The following is a 14,671-nucleotide window of genomic DNA, read 5'->3' on the forward strand; positions in this document are numbered from 1 at the left end:
AATCCTGTCCTCTTTTGTTGTGCACATCTATACAGCAGAGGTCACTGAATAGCAGTCAGAGGCTTCCCTTCTTCTCAGCGGGACAATGCACTATCCAGTATCGTACTGAGTCACACAACGCAGGATAATACCAGATCTGATCCCTTCTCCACGCTCTCGGAGTTGGTGGTATAAGAGGATCCACAGTAGGCCTCGGCTGCTTTGTAAGAAAAATTAGCCCGTGTCCCTGCTTCTGATCGTGATCCACTGACCGCTGCAGGAAGATGCACGAGTGTGGATGCCGGGTGAGGAAAAGAACACCCTCGGCTGTGATGCCCCCATGGTCAAATAGCCTGCCAACATGCAGGTTGGAATCTTCAATTTCAGCGTTCCTGGCACACACCAGGAGTGCATGTTGCGAAATTCCGAACCCCCAGCCCATGATTTTCAACCTTCAAATTAATGGTCAGAAAATCAAGATGCACAGGGTGTATTATTCCCTGAAATTCGCTCCTGGTGTCTACCAGGAATACTGAAGTGGAATCCTGGCCTCACTCTGTAGGCTCACACATCAAGAATGGCCACTTGGCCTCGCTAACAATGGGCGACTAAGCCCCGGAACTGTGCCCCGAATATGAGCCAGCAACTTCAGAAGAGGAAAGGAGGAAATGGAATAATTCTCCGGTTCTGTGTTGCTAACGCACCCTGCACATCTCTCAGCTGGGACGACTTTACATCAAGTTGAAGAATATTAGTTTATAGCTGTCCCTCGACTGCATTTTTATGTTCCTCCCTTTGATCCATTTTATCATATAATGCAGTGGGTGGCACAATACACGCAATGGGCATAATAATTGGCTAATAAAATCTCTCAGATTTTAGCTACAACATAACGCTAAATGGCAGAGGTGATAAAATTGTCTCTCATAAGGTTAATGATAGTGTGTACGCAGCTGTGACAAAAGGTGAAGATAAAGTCATCTCTAACTTTATAAATAAAAAGTATGAGGCAGGCAATCTTCTGTTCTTCAAATGAAAGTGATGGATTTGTTTTGTTTAAATGCCCAGAAGCTCAGGGCTCCCTGTGTTGCCTCTTACCAGATGTAGCTAGCCTAAAGGCAAGTAGAAGATTATAGAAGCGAATGAACAGGAGCTTTTTGCATAGCTGAAAGAAAAACACAGTTACAATCTCTCCTGGCTCAGCTGGTCCACCTGCATGTCAACTAACAGACTCTGCAAGCGATTTTAATTATATTTAAGCATTGCCTTTGTTGAGCAATTGCTGTTCCTTAACGTGCTGAGTTGTATTTTAATACTAATTCCTAAAGTTTGCCCTAGCCATGGTACTTGTGAGCTATAGCATTGGGGAAAGGGCAGGACCCTCATCTTTTGCCTACTCCGGTCTTAGTTTCTCCAGCACTGTCTCTGGCAGTCTCCCCAGCTCTCCCAGAACTTTATGATCCCTATTCTATCCCACAACCAACACCCCTGAGCTGCACGAACTCTCAGTCTTCAGGAGCATCAGCTTTAAAATGCATACCCTTGTCTTCAAATCCCTCCATGGCTTTGCTGCACCCAACTCTTTTTCTTTTTCTTTTCTTTATCAGTAAGTAACCTTTAGCATTGTTGTTGCCAAATTAAGTTTATCTAGGGGATAAATCATGGCAGGAGAGCTTGGACACGTGTTATGCTCCTCCTGTACTATGTGGGAAGTCAGGGACGCTTCCAGTGTCCCTGACGACTAAATATGCGGGAAGTGTGTCCGGTTGCAGCTCCTGATGGACCGCATTGCGGCACTGGAGCTGTGGGTGGTTTCAATGTGGAGCATGCACGATGCTGAGAATGACGTGAATAGCACGTTTAGTGAGTTGGTCTTACCGCAGGAAAAGGGTACACAGCCAGATAGGAAATGCGTGGCCAACAGGAAGAGCAGTGCAAGGAAGGTAGTGCAGGGATCCCCTGCGGTCATTCCCCTGCAAAACAGATACACCGCTTTGGGTACTGTTGAGGGGGATGACTCATCAGGGGAGGGCAGCAGCAGCCAAGTTCATGGCACCGTGGGTGGCTCTGCTGCACAGGAGGGCAGGAAAATGAGTGGGAGAGCTATAGTGATAGGGAATTCAATTGTAAGGGGAATAGATAGACGTTTCTGCGGCCGCAACCAAGACTTCAGGATGGTATGTTGCCTCCCTGGTGAAAGGGTCAAGGATGTCTCGGAGCGGGTGCAGGGCATTCTGAAAAGGGAGGGTGAACAGCCAGTTGTCATGGTGCATATAGGTACCAACGATATAGGTAAAAACGTGATGAGGTCCTACGAGACGAATTTAAGGAGCCAGGAGCTAAATTAAAAAGTAGGACCTCAAAAGTAGTAATCTCAGGATTGCTACCAGTGCCACGTGCTAGTCAGAGGAGTGGTGCAGAAGAGAGGGATTCAAATTCCTGGGACATTGGAACCGGTTCTGGGGGAGGTGGGACCCGTACAAAACGAATGGTCTGCACCTGGGCAGGACCGGAACCAATGTCAAACCAATGTTTGATAGTGCTGTTGGGGAGGAGTTAAACTAATATGGCAGAGGGATGGGAACCTATGCAGGGAGACAGAGGGAAGTAGAATGGGAGCAGAAGTAAAAGATAGAAAGAAGAAAAGTAAAAGTGGAGGGCAGAGAAACCAAAGGCAAGAAGCAAAAAGGGCCACATTACAGCAAAATTCTAAATGGGCAAAGTGTATTAGAAAAACAAGCCTGCAGACTCTATGCCTCAATGCGAGGAGTATTCGGAATAAGGTGGGCGAATTAACTGCGCAGATAGCAGTTAACGGGTATGATGTAATTGGCATCACGGAGACATGGCTCCAGGGTGGCCAAGGCTGGGAACTCAACATCCAGGGGTATTCAACATTTAGAAAGGATTCTGACGGGACGGGACAGGTTAGATGCGGGTAGATAGTTCCCGATGTTGGGGAAGTCCACAACCAGGGGACACAGTCTTAGCATAAGGGGTTGGCCATTTAGGACTGAGATGAGGAGAAACTTCTTCACTCAGAGTTGTTAACCTGTGGAACTTCCTGCCGCAGAGAGTTGTTGATGCCAGTTCATTGAATATATTCATGAGGGGGTTAGATATCCCCCTTACGGCTAAGGGGATCAAGGGGTATGGAGAGAAAGCAGAAAGGGGTGCTGAGGGAATGATCAGCCACGATCTTATTGAATGGTGGTGCAGGCTCGAAGGGCCGAATGGCCTACTCCTGCACCTATTTTCTATGTTTCTATGTTTCTTTGTAACTCTGCAATCTCGTCCAGCTGTATTTCACAGCTCACATAGAAATATAGAAACATAGAAAATAGGTGCATCAGTAGGCCATTCGGCCCTTCGAGCCTGCACCACCATTCAATGAGTTCATGGCTGAACATGTACCCCAAACAGACTTTGGCCTGCTGTTGGTGATATTGGAGGAACACTTAACACATTCCTCTGTACACTATTTTAATTTTCCAGCTTTAGTCTTAACAGCAGCAGTTACTGAAATAGTAACAGGATATAAAAATAGAAACATAGAAACATAGAAAATAGGTGCAGGAGTAGGCCATTCGGCCCTTCGAGCCTGCACCGCCATTCAATGAGTTCGTGGCTGAACATGCAACTTCAGTACCCCATTCCTGCTTTCTCGCCATACCCCTTGATCACCCTAGTAGTAAGGACTATATCTAACTCCTTTTTGAATATATTTAGTGAATTGGCCTCAACAACTTTCGGTGGGAGAGAATTCCACAGGTTCACCACTCTCTGGGTGAAGAAGTTTCTCCTCATCTCGGTCCTAAATGGCTTACCCCTTATCCTTAGACTGTGACCCCTGGTTCTGGACTTCCCCAACATTGGGAACATTCTTCCTACATCTAACCTGTCTAAACCCATCAGAATTTTAAACGTTTCTATGAGGTCCCCTCTTATTCTTCTGAACTCCAGTGAATAAAAGCCCAGTTGATCCAGTCTTTCTTGATTTGTCAGTCCCGCCATCCCAGGAATCAGTCTGGTGAACCTTTGCTGCACTCCCTCAATAGCAAGAATGTCCTTCCTCAAGTTAGGAGACCAAAACTGTACACAATACTCCAGGTGTGGCCTCACCAAGGCCCTGTACAACTGTAGTAACACCTCCCTGCTGCTGTACTCAAATCCCCTCACTATGAAGGCCAACATGCCATTTGCTTTCTTAACCGCCTGCTGTACCTGCATGCCAACCTTCAATGACTGATGTACCATGACAACCAGGTCTCGTTGCACCTCCCCTTGTCCTAATCTGTCACCATTCAGATAATAGTCTGTCTCTCTGTTTTTACCACCAAAGTGGATAACCTCACATTTATCCACATTATACTTCATCTGCCATTTACCCGCTCACCTAACCTCTCCAAGTCACTTTGCAGCCTTATAGCATCCTCCTCGCAGCTCAAAATGGCACCCAACTTAGTGTCATCCGCAAATTTGGAGATACTACATTTAATCTCCTCGCCTAAATCATTAATGTACAATGTAAACAGCTGGGGCCCCAGTACAGAACCTTGCGGTACCCCACTAGTCACTGCCTGCCATTCTGAAAAGTACCCATTTACTCCTACTCTTTGTTTCCTGTCTGCCAACCAGTTCTCAATCCACGTCAGCACACTACCCCCAATCCCATGTGCTTTAACTTTGCATATTAATCTCTTGTGTGGGACCTTGTCGAAAGCCTTCTGAAAGTCCAAATACACCACATCAACTGGTTCTCCCTTGTCCACTCTATTGGAAACATCCTCAAAAAATTCCAGAAGATTCATCAAGCATGATTTCCCTTTCACAAATCCATGCTGACTTGGACCCATCATGTCACCTCTTTCCAAATGCGCTGCTATGACATCCTTAATAATTGATTCCATCATTTTACCCACTACCGATGTCAGGCTGTCCGGTCTATAATTCCCTGTTTTCTCTCTCCCTCCTTTTTTAAAAAGTGGGGTTACATTGGCTACCCTCCACTCCATAGGAACTGATCCAGAGTCTATGGAATGTTGGAAAATGACTGTCAATGCATCCGCTATTTCCAAGGCCTCCTCCTTAAGTACTCTGGGATGCAAACCATCAAGCCCTGGGGATTTATCGGCCTTCAGTCCCATCAATTTCTCCAACACAATTTCCCGACTAAAGGATTTCCCTCAGTTCCTCCTCCTTATTAGACCCTCTGACCCCTTTTATATCCGGAAGGTTGTTTGTGTCCTCCTTAGTGAATACCGAACCAATTGGTCTGCCATTTCTTTGTTCCCAGTTGTGACTTCACCTGATTCTGACTGCAGGGGACCTACATTTGTCTTTACTAACCTTTTTCTCTTTACATATCTATAATAGCTTTTGCAGTCCATTTTAATGTTCCCTGCAAGCTTCCTCTCGTACTCTATTTTCCCTGTCCTAATCAAACCCTTTGTCCTCTTCTGCTGAGTTCTAAATTTCTCCCAGTCCCCGGGTTCACTGCTATTTCTGGCCAATTTGTATGCCACTTCCTTGGCTTTAATACTATCCCTGATTTCCATTGATAGCCACAGTTGAGCCACCTTCCCTTTTTTATTTGTACGCCAGACAGGGATGTACAATTGTTGTAGTTCATCCATGCGGTCTCTAAATGTCTGCCATTGCCCATCCACAGTCAACCCCTTAAGTATCATTCACCAATCTATCCTAGCCAATTCACACCTCATACCTTCAAAGTTACCCTTCTTTAAGTTCTGGACCATGGTCTCTGAATTAACTGTTTCATTCTCCATCCTAATGTAGAATTCCACCATATTATGGTCACTCTTCCCCAAGGTGCCTCGCACAACGAGATTGCTAATTAATCCTCTCTCATTACACAACACCCAGTCTAAGCTGGCCTCCCCCTTAGTTGGTTCCTCGACATATTGGTCTAGAAAACCATCCCTTATGCACTCCAGGAAATCCTCCTCCACCGTATTGTTTCCAGTTTGGTTAGCCCAATCTATGTGCATATTAAAGTCACCCATGATAACTGCTGCACCTTTATTTCATGCACCCCTAATTTCCTGTTTGCTGCCCACCCCAATATCACTACTACTGTTTGGAGGTCTGTACACAACTCCCACTAGCGTTTTCTGCCCTTTGGTATTCCGTAGCTCCACCCATACCGATTCCACATCATCCAAGCTAATGTCTTTCCTTACAATTGCATTAATTTCCTCCTTAACCAGCAACGCCACCACGCCTCCTTTTCCTTTCTGTCTATCCTTCCTGAATGTTGAATACCCTTGGATGTTGAGTACCCAGCCTTGGTCACCCTGGAGCCATGTCTCCGTGATGCCAACCACATCGTATCCGTTAACTGCTATCTGCACAGTTAATTCGTCCACCTTATTCCGAATACTCCTCGCATTGAGGCACAGAGCCGTCAGGCTTGCCTTGTTAACACACTTTGACCCTTTAGAATTTTGCTGCAAAGTGGCCCTTTTTGTTTTTTGCCTTGGGTTTCTCTGCCCTCCACTTTTACTCATCTCCTTTCTGTCTTTTGCTTCTGTCTCCATTTTGTTTCCCTCTGTCTCCCTGCATTGGTTCCCATTTCCCTGCCATATTAGTTTAATTCCTCCCCAACAACACTAGCAAACACTCCGACATTGGTTCCGGTCCTGCCTAGGTGCAGACCGTCCGGTTTGTACTGGTCCCACCTCCCCCAGAACTGGTTCCAATGCCCCAGGAATTTGAATCCCTCCCTGCTGCACCACTGCTCAAGCCACGTATTCTTCTGAGCTATCCTGTGATCCCTACTCTGACTAGCATGTGGCACTGGTAGCAATCCCGAGATTACTACTTTTGAGGTCCTACTTTTTAATTTAGCTCCTGGCTCCTTAAATTCGTCTCGTAGGACCTCATCCCATTTTTTACCTATATCGTTGGTCCCAATGTGCACCATGACAACTGGCTGTTCACCCTTCCTTTTCAGAATGTCCTGCACGTGTTCCGAGACATCCTTGACCCTTGCACCAGGGAGGCAACATACCATCCTGGAGTCTCGGTTGCGGCCGCAGAAACGCCTATCTGTTCCCCTTAAAATTGAATCCCCTATCACTATCGCTCTCCCACTCTTTTTCCTGCCCTCCTGTGCAGCAGAGCCAGCCATGGTGCCATGAACTTGGCTGCTGCTGCTCCCCCCTGATGAGTCATCCCCCTCAACAGTACTCAAAGCGGTGACCGCAGGGGATCCCTGCACTACCTTCCTTGCACTGCCCCTCCTGCTGGTCTTCCATTCCCTCTGTAGCTGTGGACCCTTTACCTGCGGTAAGACCAACTCACTAAACGTGCTATTCACGTCATTCTCAGCATCGTGGATGCTCCAGAGTGAATCCACCTTCAGCTCCAGGGCCGCAACGCAGTCCGTCAGGAGCTGGAGGCGGATACACATCCCGCACACATAGTCGTCAGGGACACCAGAGGCGTCCCTGATTTCCCACATAGTACAGGAGGAACATTACACGTGTCCAAGCTCTCCTGCCATGACTTAACCCTTGGATTAACTTAAATTGGCAACAACAATGCTAAAGGTTACTTACTGATCAAGAAAAAAGAAAAGCTACTCACCAATCACCGGCCAATCACTTACCCCCTTGGCTGTAATGTCATCTTTCTATTTCTTTCTACTTCTTTTTTGCCCTCTCCCTGTAGCTGCACCAGCTGGCCTTTTGTCGGCCGCTTGCCGAACCCGGACTGCTGCCTCTGACCGACCCCGGACTCACGTCTCTCTGATGCACCTCCCGATGCCTCTCGCGGCCTTTATAGGCCTCTCGCTGATCCCCGGACTCACGTCTCTCCGACGCACCTCCCGACGCCTCTTGCGGCCTCTCGCCGACCCCGGACTCACACACTCCTCTCGCCTGACTCTAGTCTATGCTCATTCCTCACTCTACTTCACCATCTGTGAGAGACACATCAGCCATCACCTTTTGTCTTGCCACCTCTTTCCCCTCTCTTAAAACTTACGTTTTCAACTTTGGGTATGGTCACCTTCCCCAACTCTCTCCCCTAGCTGCTGACCACCACTTCCCAATGTAGTGTTGCTTGGGACATTTTGTTGTCCGAAACATATTATACAGGTATAAATGTTGACGTTAATTAGGAGACCTTTTTTGTTGCATGTCAATTTGAATTCAGTGAGGAGCTAGGCAGGAGGAAGAACTATAGCTTGGAATGAAAGAAAGACTTGCATTTATATAGCACCTTTCATGACCACCAGGTGTCTCAAAGCATTTTACAGCCAATGAAGTACTTTTGGAGTGTAGTCACTGTTGTAATGTGCGAAACACAGCAGCCAACTTGCGCACAGCAAGCTCCCACATACAGCAATGTGATAATGACCAGATAATCTGTTTTGTTATGTTGATTGAGGGATAAATATTTGCCAGGATACCAGGGATATCTCCGCTGCTCTTCTTCGAAATAGTGCCACGGGATCTTTTACATCCACCTGAGAGAGAGCAGATGGGGCCTCGGTTTAATGTCTCATCCAAAAGGACAGCACCTCAGTATCAGCCTTAATACATGTGCTCAAGTTCTTGGAGTGGGACTTGAACCCACAATCTTCTGACTCACAGGCAAGGGTGCTACCCACTGAGCCACAGCTGACACAAGAGAGAAGCAAGTTCAGAAGAGCATTGAGTGCGCAATATGTTCCAGGGGGTGCGGTAAATTAATGAATGATGTTGATGTTGTGGTATCAATAAAATAGTGAGAGAGAAAGACAAGAAAAGTTAGGATGGAGAGAGGAAGGTGAGAGGAGGCTCATCTACTAGATGGCAATTTTATTTTGCTTCCTGACCAGGAATGTGAAGGAGGTGCTGGAAAAGCCTTCCTCGGTATGGGAGAAATATTCAAGTCTTGGATGGACTTGGGCTTTATAAAATGTTAAATGATAGGGTGTGAAAGAATAATCTGAGATTCATCAGTCTTGCTTTAGTATGTGACAATTTCAGCCAGTTAAGTGAATTATTACAGTACTGCAGGGATTCAGCTGGACTGCAGCTTTATTGAAAGGCTGTTTTAATAATGGAAAACAATATTTCTGTACAATGTAATATTATTCCATATATTTGAAACACTGTACTTGAGATTGTTCACTGTTAATTTACTCGCATTTTCATGAGAATTTATTTTCCTATTTATTATTCTGCATTTCAGTGAGATTATCTAATATACAAGTATTTTACAAAATTTCGATTTATCATTTATAATGTGTATATATAATTTTATGAGTAACCTGCTCATTGCAGAAGCTTTGAATCTATAGCACATTCATGTTCAATGCATGTTATGATTGCCACAACAAAAATGATACCTTACAAGCCTCCTAACCCATCAGACAGGATCCCCTGTGGCAGCCCCAAATCCTGCTGCTGCAGCACTGGTTCCAATGGCTCTGTTCTGTCTGCAGTAAGACAGTTAAGAGGTTTTGCATGGAGAATCAGGTGTTTAGATCTTCACAGGTAATCCATGATTCATCAACAAAGCTTTTAAGGTGCAAGAAGAAGTATTTTTTAAATCCGCTTTTTCCATTAATTTCCTCCCATCTCCCCACTCCTATGTCATTGAACATGTTGATACTTGGGTTAAGATTCCATGGGCCACAACTACCTTCCAGTACCTCTGGCTGTGTCATTGCTGTTCCCAGACATGAGTGTTGGCAGGCTATTTTGGCAATGGTGGACATTACAACAACGTAGAATTTACAGGACAGAAACAGGCCATTCGGCCTAACTGATCTATGTCAGTGTTTATACTCCACACGAGCCTCCTCCAACTTTACTTCAACTCACCGTAGCAGCATATCCTTCTAACTGAGCCAGAGCATGTCCTCACTCAATAACCATTACTATAGACTTTCAGCTGGGGTCGCTCGCCAGTGATCAGCAATAGGGACCTTGGCTGACTATCTCCTCCCTAATCTAGAGACACCGTTTAATTGTCGTGCCTCTACCTCCACCCCAGCTGCTCTTATCTAACTCAGCACAGGCAATGGATTGACCGTGTGGCTTTTACTAGGATGTGTAACTCAGGTATTCATTTCCTTAACAATTCAACCATTAGAGGACCAGAGAGACTTTCTTAAAATAGTATTTTTCTCCAGCTTAAGGTGCTCTCAATAGGTATCCAGTAGGTAAAAACCCTGTAGTATAACCTAATAACCTAACCTGTACCATCTACAAGATGCACTGCAGCAACTCGCCAAAGCTTCTTCGGCAACACCTGACAAACCCACGATCTCTACCACCTAGAAGGACAAGGGCAGCAGACGCATGGGAACACCACCACTTCCAAGTTCCACATCATCTTGACTTGGAAATATATCGTTATTCCTTCATCATTGCTGGTTCAAAGTCCTGGAACTCCCTCCCTAACAGCACTGTGGGAGCACCTTCATCACACGGACTGCAGCGGTTCAAGAAGGGGGCTCACCACCACCTTCTCAAGGGCAATTAGGGATGGGCAATAAATGCAGGCCTTGCCAGCGAAGCCCACATCCCATGAACGAATAAAAAATATAGAGACCACCCAGGTCCAATTTCTAGCCTTTGTTGAGTTGATTAATCTTAGCTGGGGCAGCAATTGACAACAACAACTGGCATGTATATAGCCTCCTCACATTGCAAGGGCTTTCCAGATCGGAGAACAAAATGGGCACTGAGCAGGAGGGAACAGAATAGGTAAAAGAGAGTTATGGGGCAGGGCCAGAAGAACATTTGAAGAGAAAAGTATTTGGTAGGCTTTTGCAAGCAAGGATAGTGGATGGAAGGCACAGGGCTTTTGGCAGGGTTTGGATGCTGCTGTTATTCACATCCTACTGAATCGTGTTCATTCTGTTAGTTGCTGTTTGTTTCTAGAAACATAGAAACATAGAAAATAGGTGCAGGAGTAGGCCATTCGGCCCTTCGAGCCTGCACCGCCATTCAACAAGATCATGGCTGATCACCCACCCCAGCACCTCCCCCCCACGCCCCCTCCCCACCCCACCCCCCGACCCCCCCAGCCGCAAGAACCACATCCAACTCCCTCCCGAACACATCCAATGAACTGGCATCAACAACTCTCCGCGGCAGGGAACCCCACAGGCCCAACAACTCCCCGAGTGAAGAAGTCTCTCCCAATCCCAGCCCCAAACAGCCCAGACCCCATCCCAAGAGCGTGCCACCCCCCCGGCTCCGGACCCACCCAACACCGGGAACACTCCCCCCGCACCCAACCCGCCCCGTCCCGTCAGAATCCTTCCCAAATGTCGAACACCCCCGGATATCGAGCCCCCAGCCCCGGCCACCCCGGAGCCACGCCCCCACGACGCCAACCACACCACATCCACCAACCGCCATCTGCGCAGTCAACCCGTCCACCCCACTCTGAACACTCCCCGCACCGAGGCACAGAGCCCCCAGGCCCGCCCCTCCAACACACTTCGCCCCGCCCCCCCCAGACCACCGCTGCAATGTGACCCCTCCTGTCCCCCGCCCTGGCTTTCCCCACCCCCCACCTCCACCACTCTCCCCTCCACCCCCCGCCCCCGTCTCCCCTCAACTTCCCTCTGCCTCCCTGCACAGGCTCCCATCTTGGGGGCAGTAACCTTCTGGGGCAGGGAATTTTAGCCCCCAGCGTGGAAGTCCTGCTCCCGCCGCAGAATTGGCCTTACCACCCCTCAATGGAAGCGGAGTGCAATTTCCCACACTCCACTTCCTTTGGGGGCAGTTACCGGGGCACGACTGGATGCTCCTGTGACAGTTTGAACTGGTGCTCTCCACTCTCTCTCTCCTGTGACAGTTTCCACTATTATAATTTTTTATTATTGTTTCTCGTCTTTCATTAGCTATTTTTGTGTAATTTTGACGAGTTGTTGGAGCTTCGAAATGAATTCGAAGTGACTTTAGAGGAGGCGAAAGAAATTGCTGAAAAATGGGGTGCCCCAACTGAATTCAAAAGTAGGAGAAACCGAATACACCTGAAATTTTACGCCGAGCTTGCGCAAGACCACCGATTTAAAATGCACAAGAAAATTTCAATTTCAAGATAAACGTCTTCTACTGAACAGTTGACATTGTAGTTAGTCAGCTCCAGAACAGATTCGAAGGATTAAAATCTATCGCTGACTTATTTCTATTTCTAACTCCGAAAATATTACTGAACATGTCCGATGAAGAAATGAAAACGCACTTAAAGTGCAAAAGCAATATTGTAATGATTTATCGGAATCCTTAACCCTCCAACTATTGCTTTTTGCAACACGCTGAGACCAGAAATTGAAAAGATCAACACCATCAGAGAATTAGCTAAACTAGCATTAATTAACTTCTATGACATGAGCACGAGTTACTCTGAAGTTTGTTCGCTACTGATTCTTTTTTTGAAGATTCCTGTTACGGTGGCATCTGCGGAACGAACATTTTCAAAGATGAAGATAATAAAAAACTACCTTCAAAATTCTATGGGTCAAGAGCGATTGTCACACCTGGCTCTCTTTATTATAGAAGCAGAAAAAGCGGAACGTACGGACGTTTCAAAAGTTATTGATGACTTCGCCACTGTGAAATCTCGGAAGAAAATATTTTAAAGTATTTTTCTTCAATTTTATTTTTATGTATGCATATGTGTTAAAGTTCCGTTGAATTCATATTTATTTTATCACATGTTCAAGAACATTGTATTAAAGACATATAATTTATTTTGGATTTTCTTATTTTTTCTTTATATAAGTTGTGGTAGAGATAGAGGGGCCCTTGATCTATGTTTGCATTGGGGCCCACACCCTCTAGTTACGCCACTGTTTGAGGGGGGTGGGAGGGCCGGGTAGGAATGCCAGGGGGGGAGGGGGGGTGCCGGTCAAAGGCCAAGGATTAGAGGCCGGAGTGGGGGCTGAGGATCGGAAGGACGAAGAAGAATGGCATTTACCTTTGGATCCAGCAATCCTTGCTTTCCTTTAGCTGGCAGGTTTACCCGAGTTCTTGGAAACCCAACCAGCCAGAATCAAATTTAAAAAGGAGATTCAAAATGAGGCGCGCAGTCTCTCATTATAACATTTAAAGTGCCAACCCGTCACCGGAGAGCCCCATGTCCCGCTTCCATTAAAACCCGCCTCCATTCTGCTGATAATAACCCTTCAACTAGGCTGGAGTTGAATATTTTGATATTTCAAATAACAATGTGTTGATATTTGAGGTCTCCAAGATAAGAGGAGACTAACTGATGTCCTGTTACTGACTGCTCCATTTTTGATCGGGGCGGAGGAACGGTAAGAGATCGGGGCCCAGGAGCGTCGTGATCGAGGCCCAGGAGAGGCGAGGACCCAGGGGCAGCATGGACCAGTCCTCACTGCGATCTATGGATAGTAGGAGTATGTGTGCGCACGAGGTCCGTGCAGCAGAGCTTGGCCTCCAGGCGTCTTGGTTAATCCTTGCCACTGGATCAAGACCTAGCTCTGTCAAGCCCGTGTGGTGGCTGGTGTGCAACGGTCACCCCACGTTAAAAGAATTCACGCACAGGCATCTTCCACCCTTCAATCTGTAGTTTGGGACCTAGAATGTCATTGAAACACCTCTGAACTCATCCCTTTTTGGTGTGGAAGCAAATCATCCTCGATTCGAGGGACAGCCTAATACTATACCAGAGGGCAAGGATATACTGGCAGAAAGAGCTGCTACCATGGTGGAGTGAAGAGGATAGGGAAGAAGAACAGGGTCATAGGGCTGTAGGAGGTAACTGTGGTTGTGTGTGGCAAGACCACGGAGACACAAGGTGTGGATAAAGAGGAAGAACTACATGTTACAAGATGCTACAATTGGGTTTAACATTCCTTCTTCTCCTTCTTAGGCAGTCCTTTAGGTCGAGGATGAATTGCTTCCACACTAATATGAATTCTCAGGTGGCTGTACAGACCAATGCAGGACCTACAGTCTCTCCCACAGGTGGGGCAGGCGGTGGTTGGAGGGACGGGTGGGTGGGTTGTCGCGCGCTCCTTCCGCTGTTTGCGCTTGGCTGCCGTGTGCTCCTGCCAAAGAGACTCGATGTTCGGCGCCTTCCCGGATGCATCTCCTCCATTGTGAGCGGTTTTGGGCCAGGGATTCCCAGGTATCGGTGGGGATGTTGCACTTTTTCAAGGAGACTTTGAGGGTGTCCTTGAAGCGTTTCCTCTGCCCACCTGGGGCTCACTTGCCGTGTCGGAGCTCTGAGTAGAGCACTTGTTTTGGGAGTTTCGTATCGGGCATGCGGACGATGTGGCCCATCCATCGGAGCTGATCGAGCGTGGTCAATGCTTGGATGTTGGATTTGCAGGATCTTGCGGAAGCAGCGTTGGTGTTACTTCTCAATGCTTTGAGGTGCCTGCTGTACATAGTACATGGTGCCTGCTTCACTTAACACTGCAGGTTAAAGAGCAGCAAAAACAGTCAGAGTTCCTAGAAATGACTGCTATCCAATGGCTCCTTCTGGATGCATTTGTGGGTGCAGTGCGGTGTTATGCCCCCTACAGTCAAATAGCCTATCAGCACAACGTGTGGGTTCACAGATGAGGTTGGCCACTTAGGCCAGATAGTGCCAGCCCAACTGAAATCCGCTAATTCAGCAACATACAACTGATTGAACCCTAGGCCTTCCTAGTCTGTATGAGCGTTCCACCCTTTCTTTAACCTCT

Source organism: Pristiophorus japonicus, chromosome 18 (genome assembly GCF_044704955.1).
Source record: "Pristiophorus japonicus isolate sPriJap1 chromosome 18, sPriJap1.hap1, whole genome shotgun sequence".
Classification (NCBI taxonomy): Eukaryota; Metazoa; Chordata; class Chondrichthyes; family Pristiophoridae; genus Pristiophorus; species Pristiophorus japonicus.